Genomic DNA, 12,720 nt, shown 5'->3' with positions numbered 1-12,720 from the left:
CCTTGGTCGATCAGTGTTGAGTCTAATTTCCATTTCTTTCAGCCTAATTTCTTTTTCGGCCTCGAAACATTTATTTTCTTATTCAGCTTCAATACAAGCTTGTTCTTTCTCGATTTAATTGGAGCTTGTTCTTTCTCTTTCTCGGCTTCCATTCGAGCTTGTTCGAGCTCGAGTTGTTTGAGTTTTAGCTGGATCTCTAATTTATCTTTATCACTCAACCCCGATTGGCTAGTAGGGACACTAGATTATTCCTTTAATGCTTCCTCAGACAGCAAATCATCATCTACTAGCATTTCGATAATACGCTTTTTTTTTTCATTGATCTCTTAACTTCTAGTTCTAAAATTTTGGCAATTTCGAGTAATTCATTTTTGTTATATTTTTCTATTTGTTCTAGGGAGGGTGATACAAGAAAATCTTGATAATCAGACATGATCAAATCTTGTTGGCACTGATAAATATAAATTCAATTGTGATTTAAATTTCAATTTAGGTCGAATTTTGTCTCTAATTACAATCTTGGACACGAGCCCCCCAATTCATTAATGTTACATATTAGAATTTTAAATGGTCTGAAATTGAGTTAACTGATAATTTAAATTTAGTAGTTGAATCGTACTTTGGATTTAGTATTTATATAATTGACGATATATGTAGTCAGTTTATGATATTTGTCAAGAAGATTGATACACACTGTTTTCTTTATTAACACAGATACGTTTTAATATACACACAATAATACAATTTACATTAACAATTATTACAAATAGGTATTACAAACAATGATTTATAATCAAAAGTTTCACAAACGTTGATATTCAAATAAATATATAATAACAAATTTGTTAAAATTTTGTTCAAAATTGATTCAAAAAGCATAACAGCTACGTCAAACATATTCCTTGGACAACATGATAATTAGATCTCAGTCGTATCGAGCATATTTAGAATGAACTTGAATTTGACATCCGTCATCGTAATCGTGTGCCAACAAAATTAGACCAATTATTGTTTAACTTATAAAAAAAAATTAAAATATCTTTATTCAGTTCATACTCATATATTATTAGACATTTCATGGTAAAACCTGTTTTTTAAATTCACATTTTTCAAGAATATTTGATAATTGTTGGTAAAATTGTTAACTTTTAACATGCAAAAACAATATATTTTTATTTCTGATATGAAGTTGTTTCCTAACCGAACAAAAACAGTTAAAATATGTAATGATCTCAAAAGAAGCTGCCACGTTAATACATTGAACTTTGCTAGCACTAAAAGACACATTATAACTTTTATTAAAACACAGCCAGAAAGACGACACAATTATAAGATTTCACAAGTGTATGTTTTAAGTTTATTTGTTTAAAGCAAATTTGCCTAATGGGATATCTGCAATATGCCCACCGCAGGGAGAAAACTCCAAACTTTAGCATTATAAACCTTCAAGCTTAACATTGATCACCTAGTTGGAATTTGGTTTTACGGTTAGGTGCTTAGGAACTGTCCGAAACATCATTCTCCATAACTTTGTTTCTAATGGTTTTTCTAATAGTTTCGAATTCCTATATTTATAATGGATCCTCATGTTGTTACTAACTTAAAGAAAATTTTTCTGCTTTTGTTAAATTCTGCCAAATTCAGTGAATTTGAACCAAATCGATTCTTTATTGTAAATGTTTAGTCGTTTTTATGTTTTGGGTTTATCTGCAATAAATTGCTACTTTCAGGCTTAACCCTAGAAAAAAGTACACTGGAAGACGAGCGAAAAAAAGTTCTACACTTACTAATCGATCAACCAGACTCACTTAAAAAAAAAAAACTTATATAAGAGTAACTTATTCAGGCATAACTGAAATAAAAGTTCCTTGATGTAGCACCAGTTTAGCCTGTTGTTGATTGAGAATGGAATTTCTATTAACCTTCCCAAACGTTGTAACTGAAACTCTTGAGTTTGTTCTTTTTGATATCATACACCAAAACCGACATATATTATACTTATCAAGTTATGAAATGTTTTGAGACGTTTCTAATGTAGAATGTTTTCATAAGAAAAAATATAATCTTTTCAAGAAGTGATCTGCATTTCAAAAGTGTTACTCGCGCACTGTGCAAGAAAATGTTACAGTCCTAGTTGATGCATGGTGAATGATTCGACTTATCAAAAAAGATTTCTCAGCATGCATCGGTAAACACCTCTCATGATGGTCATAGTCAATGGTGTGTAATGAAGGTCGGCGTAGATTCTTGAGAAGACGGTCTCCATATTTTTAGGAAAAACCCATTATGCACAGTCGTTTAATCAAATGAAAAAACCAGTGTTGACGGATCGAATGTCAATGTGTATTCCTCGTGCTAAATTATACCGCTGTTACGGTAGCGAGTATAACCTTGGTGTTTTGGGGTCATAACTCTAGTTGAAATTCTATGCACATGTAGAATGTTAACTCCACAGTTTTCTCCATGTTCTCAAAACAACAATCATTCAAATCAATGACTCTTCTGCTTATTAACCGACTTAGGTGTCAATACAACGAGTGATTAAAAAAGTGGATTTTTGGTGAATTTTCTTTTAAATACTAAACCAGTGTTTCCGCGTGTTGCAACATTTCCTTATGTTTACTGTCTGGATGCTAGGAAAAACATATGTGAAATTTACAGATTATCTTTTCATTTTATTCCAGAACCAAGTCCTCAACATTACACTCGACGGGCTTGGCACAACAATAGTTTACTTACAACAAGATAAATAGAGATCGCTAAGTAGTGTAACAAAGACTTCATTCACAAACAGCATTGCCATTTTTCTCCAAAAAATGCACTAATTTTGTAATATCTGTATTGAAATAACATAAGACTTGGTTTCTTAAAGCGTTTTTTACAGTTTTTAAGTGTTCGTTTTCATATTTTTATTCATTTGTTTTCTTAGAAATCAAGCTTTGTTTAACTTTAGAACTGATTTGGAACAGAAATACGGTAACTGGTAAACTTTTTATAAATCAAATTTTATACGTAAAACCCGCCGTTTATTTTTTTAGAAAATCATTACACTCAATATGAAGGGTTGTAATCTACAATGGTATTAAGCGATAGCTTAATTTATTGAAATTAGCATGTCTGCGGACTTACAACGCTAGAAACCGGATTTCAATACCCATGGTGGTCAGAGCACAAATAGCCCATTGTTTTAGCTTTGTGCTTAACTTTAAACAAACAAACAAACCTTGAAATTTATAATAATTTTTTCTTTTTGGTTTGGAAAATGCAACTTCAAACTTAAATGTTCATAATAGAAATAAAACACCTACTTTACTTTTCCACCTATCTACCTGTTAATAAATTGCTAGTTATTGGATATTTAAGAAGCTAAGCATCAATAAAAGAAATATTTTGTCAGCAAGTAAGAAAATTTCTAAAGAAACGCTTTATGTTCTTCGATTTACTTCAGTTTGTCGTGATTCACACGCCACAGTAGAGCTAAACCTTTTACCTATTGAACTTTACAAGTTACGGAACCTAAATTTCACTGAGCTATACATATATTATTCATAGTTCAACAGTTCTGTCTGCATGTTAATGAATTATTTCAGGACATTTTCAATGACTGAAACTTGGGCGTGGCAGACAGAAAGTGAAATTTTTGGAAATGTTATTACTGCTTGTATAATTTGTCTAAACTGCTGTTATTGCAAATGGAATACCATTAATGTTTTTTTAAAGAGTTTAAATGATAGTGTTTTGCCCTGACATATTACAAAGTGCTTTTCATTTATTTGTAGATTAAGTTTTAACTTCTAGCATAAAGATAATTAATAATGACTTTAATTTTCTATCATGATCGGTATATTGTTGAAACTGTATACAAATACTCAACACATATTTACAAACAAGTAATAATAATAAACAAATGTAATAAATAACACTTAAAATACTGTTGTTTAATTGAATATTGAGACTTACCATTATGTAATTCAAAAGACTTTGAAACGCGTTTGAACAGCTAAATATTAGAATCACTTTAAAACTATATTTTTTAAATTAACGGAGCATTGAGAACTACAGTTGTCTAACAGGAATGACTGAAATGATATTGTTTAACCGGTAAAATTTTAAAATGAGATGAAATATATAAAATATATATTGTGTAATCGGAATAATTTAGAATCGTTTACCAATGGAGATTTAATATTGCTTTCGTTTAATTTAGAAGACGTGGAATAGCTTCTATTTAATATGGAATATTTACAATCTACTTTATTTTAATACAGAATACTTCGAATCGCTTTTTTTAACATAGAAGACTTAAAATTTCGTCTGCTGAATAGTGAAGACCAAGAAACGTTTTTTCTTAACAGTGAAGTTTGGGATCGCTTTTAAAGATTCCACGTAGATGGCGAATAAAGTGCATTTCAGATCGCTATTACGTAATGGGCCGAGCACATTGGGGGATGTGGGTGTATTATAAGTGGGGTCAAATCCCACTATTTGTCCTGATAAGAGAATTCCAAGAGTCGGTGTTGACTAGCTGCCTTTCTTCTAGTTTATCACTTCAAAATTAGGGACGGCTAGCGCATATAGCTCTCATGTAGCTTTTTGCTGAATTCGACAAACATATAAGCACAATTATTACGTAACAAGGAATATTTATTTAAAAACGCAATTTCGTAATTAAAGAACAGTAGAATTAAAGTTGAGCAATATAAGTTGCTTTATTTTATGTCCATGTCGATATGTTATTGCTTTTCAATCAAAACATGGTTATTAAATGGTCATACATATCCTAGCACGGAAAAATACATTAATATATTTTTAATCCGCTCTATAAAGTTTATCAAGCACTAATAAAAAAACACTATGAAAATCAAAGAAAAAAGCTTGATATTAAATATACCAAGAGAATGATATTGAATCACACTTAAATAACCAAATATGTGAATTATTTATCAAAAACGAACAAACTGAATGGCAGCTGTTAATTCTTTCAATGTTTAAAAGGTCATATTTCTGGTAAATTTTAATTTCATATAATTATCATGGCAAAGAAAAACGTACTGCTACCTATTATATAAAGTACTATTATTTTGTTTTTATATCTATGGAAACTAAATAAATTTGGCTGCTTTATTTGTATGATAGTTACCAATATGAAAAGTAAAAAAAACAACTAAAAAACTGATGCATAATCTGTTTTTTTGCCATTTCTTTATGTTTGATAATCTAAACATAAAAACAAATAGCATATATTATTTATATATTTATTAAATCCGACTATTTTTCTGATTAGCACTAAAACATATTTCAAACCTAATAATCCGATTAGTGTTTTATTTAGTTTGCTTTACCTACTTTCTATCCTAGGAAAGTGGATCTACGAAATATCTAGAAGAGATGAGAGAAGATCCTGTTGCCCGTGTTATCTACCTAGTCAGTGCAGTGTATACGTCACACCTGTTACGTTAGCGATAAGTGGCCATATTAGGAAGTTCAGATTTATAAGTTAAACTGGTAGAAAGTAGGTTAGGGTGGAGTAAGCATAATGCTAAAAATGACTTGTATAGTGTACTATTGTCGTTTTCGTCCATAGATAATTTTTACATACTGTAGGTACTCGTTGCAATTGCTTCCACGTTGCGCATTTAAGATAATTTGTGTTTAACTTTATTGCAATGATAACACTGAACATATCGTAGCACATGCATGGTGTCAGAACTATATTATGTGTAGATATAACTACAGTTTGTTGTAAATGGAATGATTTTACACATTGCGTTAATTCGAATTCCATGTGACGTAGTCAGAATAATACTTTATTTTTTTATACCTGCAAGAATACAACATTCCACATTACGGGTTTTGATCTTCAATAACTATATCAATGTTTCATTTAAGCACAGAAGAATTCATTCTGTGAATTAAGAAAAACATTTTAATCAAAATGGATTTATTACTTTTGTCTCTCGCAAAACTGAAACCAAATATTTCGATGTTTTATAACATTAACCTAATATAAGCCTTAGTTTTGAAATATATCCTTGGAATGGGATTCTGTCTCTCACCTTTTAGCGCGGAGCCAGTTAAAGAATGTAGGACTTGCTACATATTACAATTTCGAAAGGTCTGAAAATGAGCTAACCGACAATTCAAATCCAGTAGTTAAACTGTACTTTGGATTTAGCAATTAAGTAAAAGTCGATATATGGTCAGTTTTTGATATCTGCCAACAAGATTAATACACACAGTTTTCTTTTTTAACACAAATATGTTTCAATATACAAACAACGATACAATTTACAATAACAATTATTACAAATAGTTATTACACACAATGATTTATATACATAGGAACGTCATAGGAACGTTACCCTTTAAAAGGTTTAACGCACATTCACAAATACTCAAGATAATATCATTTTTTGCTCCAGCAATTATTCCTTTAATCTATTTACGTGTAGTTTTAGGTAATGCACGGAAGTCTGGTAATATCGACTATCCCTGTTTGTGGAGTGTAGCTAAATTGTTGAGAGAGAACTTTACAACCGTTTATACAAAGAAGTTGAGACACTCGTTTATTTTCTCTGCTTTCACTCATAAGATCGTCAATGATGAAAAGATTTGGTTTATCAGACTGTAAATAATCATTAAAATTTTCAGGTAAGCCTTCGACAAATTGAATGCTGGGAACGTTTTGTATTATTTTTGTATACAACGGTTGAAATTCACCATAAAACCATACAGTGTTTTTAGGAATATGATAAATTACTTCACGACGATAAGTTAAAACTTTACTTACAAACTGTGATTTACCATTTCCTGTCGGACCTGACACTAAACACGTAAAAGGATGTAGTAGACGGTTATCCACCTTGAACTCTAATGAGAAATAAATGAAATGTGACTCGTCTTTTATATAGATCATGTTTGAGCGCACTTGGAAACCACCCCAAAGCCCTGCACAAGCCCTCTTTTCTTTTGTCTGGAATGCAAAACATTAGTATCCATACGGAAGGGTGTTAAAGTCTGGAAGGATGTGTCGTTTGGTGTAAATTGGACGATAATTTTTCTTTCCTTCTTTGTTGTAAATGATCTGCGTCTTTAGATTTCTGCAAATCTTCTTATGATTAGTCACGGCTATAGGAGGCTGAAAATGACTGAATATATCAGTTGTTATACATTTCATTGATTAAAAGTTTAATTTTTCACTGTTGACAAACTTAAGGGTAAACCCTCTGATCTTACAGCATGATTTTCTGTCGTTGCGTAAATAACCGTAGTTTTTCGGGCCACCACTAACCCACGATGTTATATAGTGTCCGTCCAGCTCGTCTGTAAACTCTCCAAGATAATCTCCTCGAGGTGGATCATTAGATCCGTCTGAAATGTAGAAAATACTGTCTGTATCATAATACAAAACATACGAACCTAACTTCTCTAATGCATCATATAATTTCAAACGAGCATGTGATGTTGTGAAAGCCGCCGGAAAGATATTGGTTTGATCTTTCTGTGGCAGATATTCATGTTTATGTTTCCAATGAAAAGCTATAACTTCTTCATTAATCAACATCTCTTATAATTTTGGTGTTATCGTTCATTAACGAGTGATATTCTTTAACAGAAGTTACGGAGGTCAGTTGTGACTTGTCCTCAGATATACCCCAACGATCCCAAAAAGAGTTTAGACAAAGTTTTGCAACTGACCTCCTTCCTGGATTAAATTCAGGGCATAGTTGCACTTCTTCATTTTCAGCATACTGATCAATATATTCTTGTTTTGCCTCTGATGTAATACAGTGAGAGGGTCATCCTGAACTTTCCTGTTTTATTTATAGAAATCTGTCAATATAGTTTTAAACAGTTGTGTGGATCTTTCGGGGAAATGGTAAATTTCATAAATCTGTATTATCCTATAGTTACACTCGACTTCTTTTTTCACCTTATCGATAACCCATGTTTCGATAAAAATTATCTCATCATCCGAGTGATTAGATGGTGATGATATTCTTAAATCGACAAACGTTTTACAGGGAGGGAAAGTCAACTTCCCGTTACTTCTCAGGGGTAATACAGTTTCCTTGGGGCTAAAACTTTACATTTAATGAATCTAAAATAGCTATTTAAAGTAGAAAAATTTGTCGTTATAATTCTTGGATGTCCAACAGGATGTTCACAATATTTATTAGTCCATGGTTAAGGGTGTAAAATCTATATACTTGATTTTTTTCTACTTCTTTTACGTTGTATAAAAGTCTTGTAGCATTAACTCTTCCTTCATAGAAGGAATTTCGTACATCCAGACGGGGAACTACTGTGTGATCCCTAAGGAAATTCAGTGTCATTAATTTTCACTTTTTTAAATTCATGCTCACATATTGTTACGACTTTGTATTATAGACCTTCCAGTTGTTTTTGTCTTTCAATAGTACGATTTCTTACAAACGACATGGGTCTATTTAAAACTATATTCTTTGTGTCAGAGTCGTAACATTTATCGCAACCATGATAATATCACCTGTAAAATTCATAGGTAGTGTTTTGTTCCATACAGAAATCGTCTACCCTATAATTTAGGATTTGTTTCTCACCACCATTAAGTGCATGTTGAATCATTACCCCTCAGATTATTATATATATAGTCTAACCATTGAATGCTTACTTGACTGTAGTTGTTGGTTGTAAAATATCCATGGTTAAGTATTAGAGCTGTAAACAGACATGCTCACAGCAGCATCGTCGTATACCTAAATGGGTCTACCTAACAGATTATGAGAAACTATTTCCTGAACTTGAGACAGAACCATTGAAGTATATATACATCCGATCGGCAGATCTAAGGAAAAATATAGAATCATAAATATAACTTTCAACAACAACAAAATACAATTAATAAGAATCAGTAATGATAGTGTTATTTTTTCCACAAAAAATAGTGTTATTTTTCATGAGAACAACAAAACACTATTAACAAGAATTAACAATGACAGTATTTTTTTTATTATCTGTACATCTCTTCCTGGAAGTCAGAGATGCACTCTTCTTCTCGTCGCTGACAGTGCTAGTCTAGGAACTTTTGTCTTACGGGTGCTGACATAGTGTTGGGAGAATAAAAACTGGCATTCGGTATAGGTCCTCGATATTTCTGATTAGACTTGATGTTGAAAAGATGAGGGAAATATCCTTTCTGCAGTTCTTCTAATTCAAATGTTTTTGGAAACAATGACAAAGACATATGTATACAATTGTAGCTGTTAATTATTCTTATTCTGAAACTTTTGACGGTCATAATCATAATTTTTCCGCCGTTTACAATAGTGTCAGGTTAAATTAATTAAGTTAATTCAAAATTATATAAATATATTAGTGTTAAGAAAATGTTATAGTTTAGTACCGAAAATCTTTAAACAATAAGTTTTGATTATTGTGTCATTTTAGGATGAGGTAATTATACATGTATTAATGTTAAGCATCCTTTTTCAGGACTTGATTTAGTTATAAATGTTTAAACAATTAGTACTGAAAATCTTTAAACGATAAATCTTAATTATTGTATCGTCCTTTTATGGATGATTCAATTAAATAATTATCGACATTATGAGACATGTATTGTATGAGTCATGGCGGCCCAGAAATACTTTCTCTACTTTGTGGTAGGATGATTTAATTATTAATTAATTAACTAATGAATTATCAATTACAGGACTAACTAATTAATTAGTGTTAAGCGTCCTTTTAAGGAAAAATTAATTATGAATGATTTAATGAATTAGTCTTAAGCATCCTTTATAGGATGATTAAAATAATCAATTAGTGATTAATTAACGACATGATGAGACATGTATAGTATGAGTCATGACTGTCTAGAAACACATTCTCTACTTTGTGACGTAATCATCCATTATGGTTGCCAGTTCGGTATCGAACTATAAATTCAAAACTGTGACATCATAACTGTCTGTCTGGTATTGAACTATAATTTCAACATTATGACAACATGGCCGCCTATCATGGCAGCCTAACAACGCGTCCTTAACGACGAACCTCTGATGGTAGCTTTTGGAACTATTACGTCTTCATCTTCGATGATGACACAAACACACATGTAGCGCCCTCAGGCGCCCAAAATAGAATTATGATCTCGTAATCTTTGATGACATCACCCTCCCCTGAGCGATGTATAATTTTCATGCTTGGAAGCTCGTTTTCCTCTGTTACACCATAAATTATTATCATGTTTGGAGGTTTGATATACTCTGGGTATGATGTACTATTATCATGTTCGAGTTCCTGTGGTGTATCACAATGCTTGAAGGTTTCATTTCATAAAGTTGTAACAATTTATGTCTGAGCGAAGAAAAATTAAAGTAACATTAATTTTTTTCTGCAATAAATGAAGTCTGAACGCATGTATTATAAAGGGTTGATTTAATTTCTTAATTACTTCCCCATTTTGTTGATCTGGAAGTGCAGCTAATGCATTGTATTGTGTACTGTTTTAAAAGAGGGCGTCGTTTATCCAACATAAAATTGAAAATTTGATTTTTTCACAGTAGGTAATAATTATTACTGACCCATAAGGAAAATGTGATAAAAGGTATCGTTTCTCTTTAGTGGTGTATGTATGAAGCTTAAATTTCATATTTTCGCTGTAAATATTATAACTTGTTTTCCCATACAAAGTTTAAATTTCTCTGTTTTCATCTTAGGTAACATTTATCAATGACCCGAGAGCATTTTAAATTAGATGTTCATATTCAGTTGTTAAAATTATGAAAAGATAAAAATTTTGTGTGTGTCTCGCAAGATGCTGGGATACAGCAAATACATATCATACAGTGGTTGAATACGTTATATATATTTAAACGATTTTAGAGATTCGTCACATCGTTACAGTTCAAGTCACCACATCTAGTCATGGTCTGTCTAATAACCATGTATCTTGATAATAGCCCCGTAGTGTAGTTTCCATTGCTAATGGCACTTTAGTAAGGTTTTAGCATGCCCAAATACGTTGTCCCTCTCTGCATGTTTTCCATAATCCATCTAATATACAAGGACAGCGGTTTCCCAGTGTTCGTTTCGGCAATTCGATGACATAGAAGAAATCCATAGGCGCTGCATCTGGGAACTTGAGCAGTATGTCTTTGCATGGAATAGCATGATTACCCATTTCATTCCCCAGCTGCTTGAGGTCTGTGATGGTTGAATGGGGGGGGGGGGTGCGACTGTAAGCCTTATGTCGGTGAACTTATACTCTGTTGGCCTCGTTTCCAGATGGGCATCTTTCTTTATGGTGTTGCATACTGTTAATTGGGATACGTGGACGGCCCTTGTCATTGGCTTTTTGTTCATGGATTCTCACCTGCTACAAGATATCACCCTTTACTTACCATGGCTGGAGCACGACTTGTAGTAGATAATTTTTTAAAGGCCCTGGAGTCCCAGATTGATCCACGTTCCTTTTTTTTCTAATACTGTAATTGTAATTTTCCGATCTGATCACATCTTTATGATTTTAGGCATCATACAACGAAACACCAAACAATGTTAAAATATAGTTCTGATGTATTCAATTCCACATAACTTGCTGATTTCCATATTCAAAATCGTTTTAATATAATGTATTCAACTCCCTGTATATTACTAAATAAGCAGCAAATGCAGGAAATTATGTTAAAGGAATATAAGTCAGTTTAAATTGAGTTATTTGACTCAACAAGTCATAAGTGTCCACTAGAAATAGAAATAAGAAAACAAGGCGTTTCCTGTATTATTGCCTTCATCAAAGAAAATAAGGGACAATTATAGTTTTGTTCGTTTGTTTACCTGAACGACACTTTATGGACAGGTTAGAGACTCCTGCGGGTCAAACATAGCCGTCCCCGTTTTTGAATGGCGGATCAGAGAGAAAGCAACCAGTAAATGGCATTCATCGTCTGAAGGGATATACTTAATCGAGTAGCTGGATTGACTATCACTCTTATAACGCACCCACAGCCGAAAGTACGAAGCATTTGGAAGCACCACGTCTTGAATACGAGGCCACCCTCGGGCCCTAAAATGTGAAGAATAATGTGTAGTTTGTATACACAGTTTTTTATTTACTGATGTGCAGAGATCCACATGTTAAAATAGACGTATGTCATGTTACACACATTAATCTTTATATATGACTACAAACTAGTGTGCCCACCTGTTGAAGTAGACGCTTATGCATTGGTGTTTATATACTTCCAGTAAAGTGATAATGCTAATCTCTGAACCATCTGATGGTTGTTTAACCTACCATAAACTAACAAAGATGTTCATTTACAAAGGTACTTGCAGTACAAGCCAGTGTGTATCATTTTAAAATAAAATTGTCTCTATTCTAAGACTAAATATTTAGTAGTTAATGGTGGGCTCGAATTCAACTGTGATGAATAATGAAAAACTGGATTCTAGCCAAAGTGTTTCGTCATAGTTTGCCAACGATTTAAAAGATGTTTAAATTTAACCGAGTATGTTTCTCGTATTCCGTATTTACCATTACCTTCAACTTCTATTTGTTCAAGGCAGTATATCCTAATTTATCATGATACATGCCATATATATATATATATATATATATATATATATATATATACTACTACTAATAATAATTATAGTATTATTTATTATTTTGTTTATGTATGTGTGTCCTAGTATAAGTAAATAAATAATATAATAGTAGTAGATAGTAGGTAC

The sequence above is a fragment of the Limulus polyphemus genome, unplaced genomic scaffold (assembly GCF_000517525.1).
Source record: "Limulus polyphemus unplaced genomic scaffold, Limulus_polyphemus-2.1.2 Scaffold3298, whole genome shotgun sequence".
In the NCBI taxonomy this organism is placed as follows: Eukaryota; Metazoa; Arthropoda; class Merostomata; order Xiphosura; family Limulidae; genus Limulus; species Limulus polyphemus.
This window is presented reverse-complemented; position numbering follows the sequence as displayed.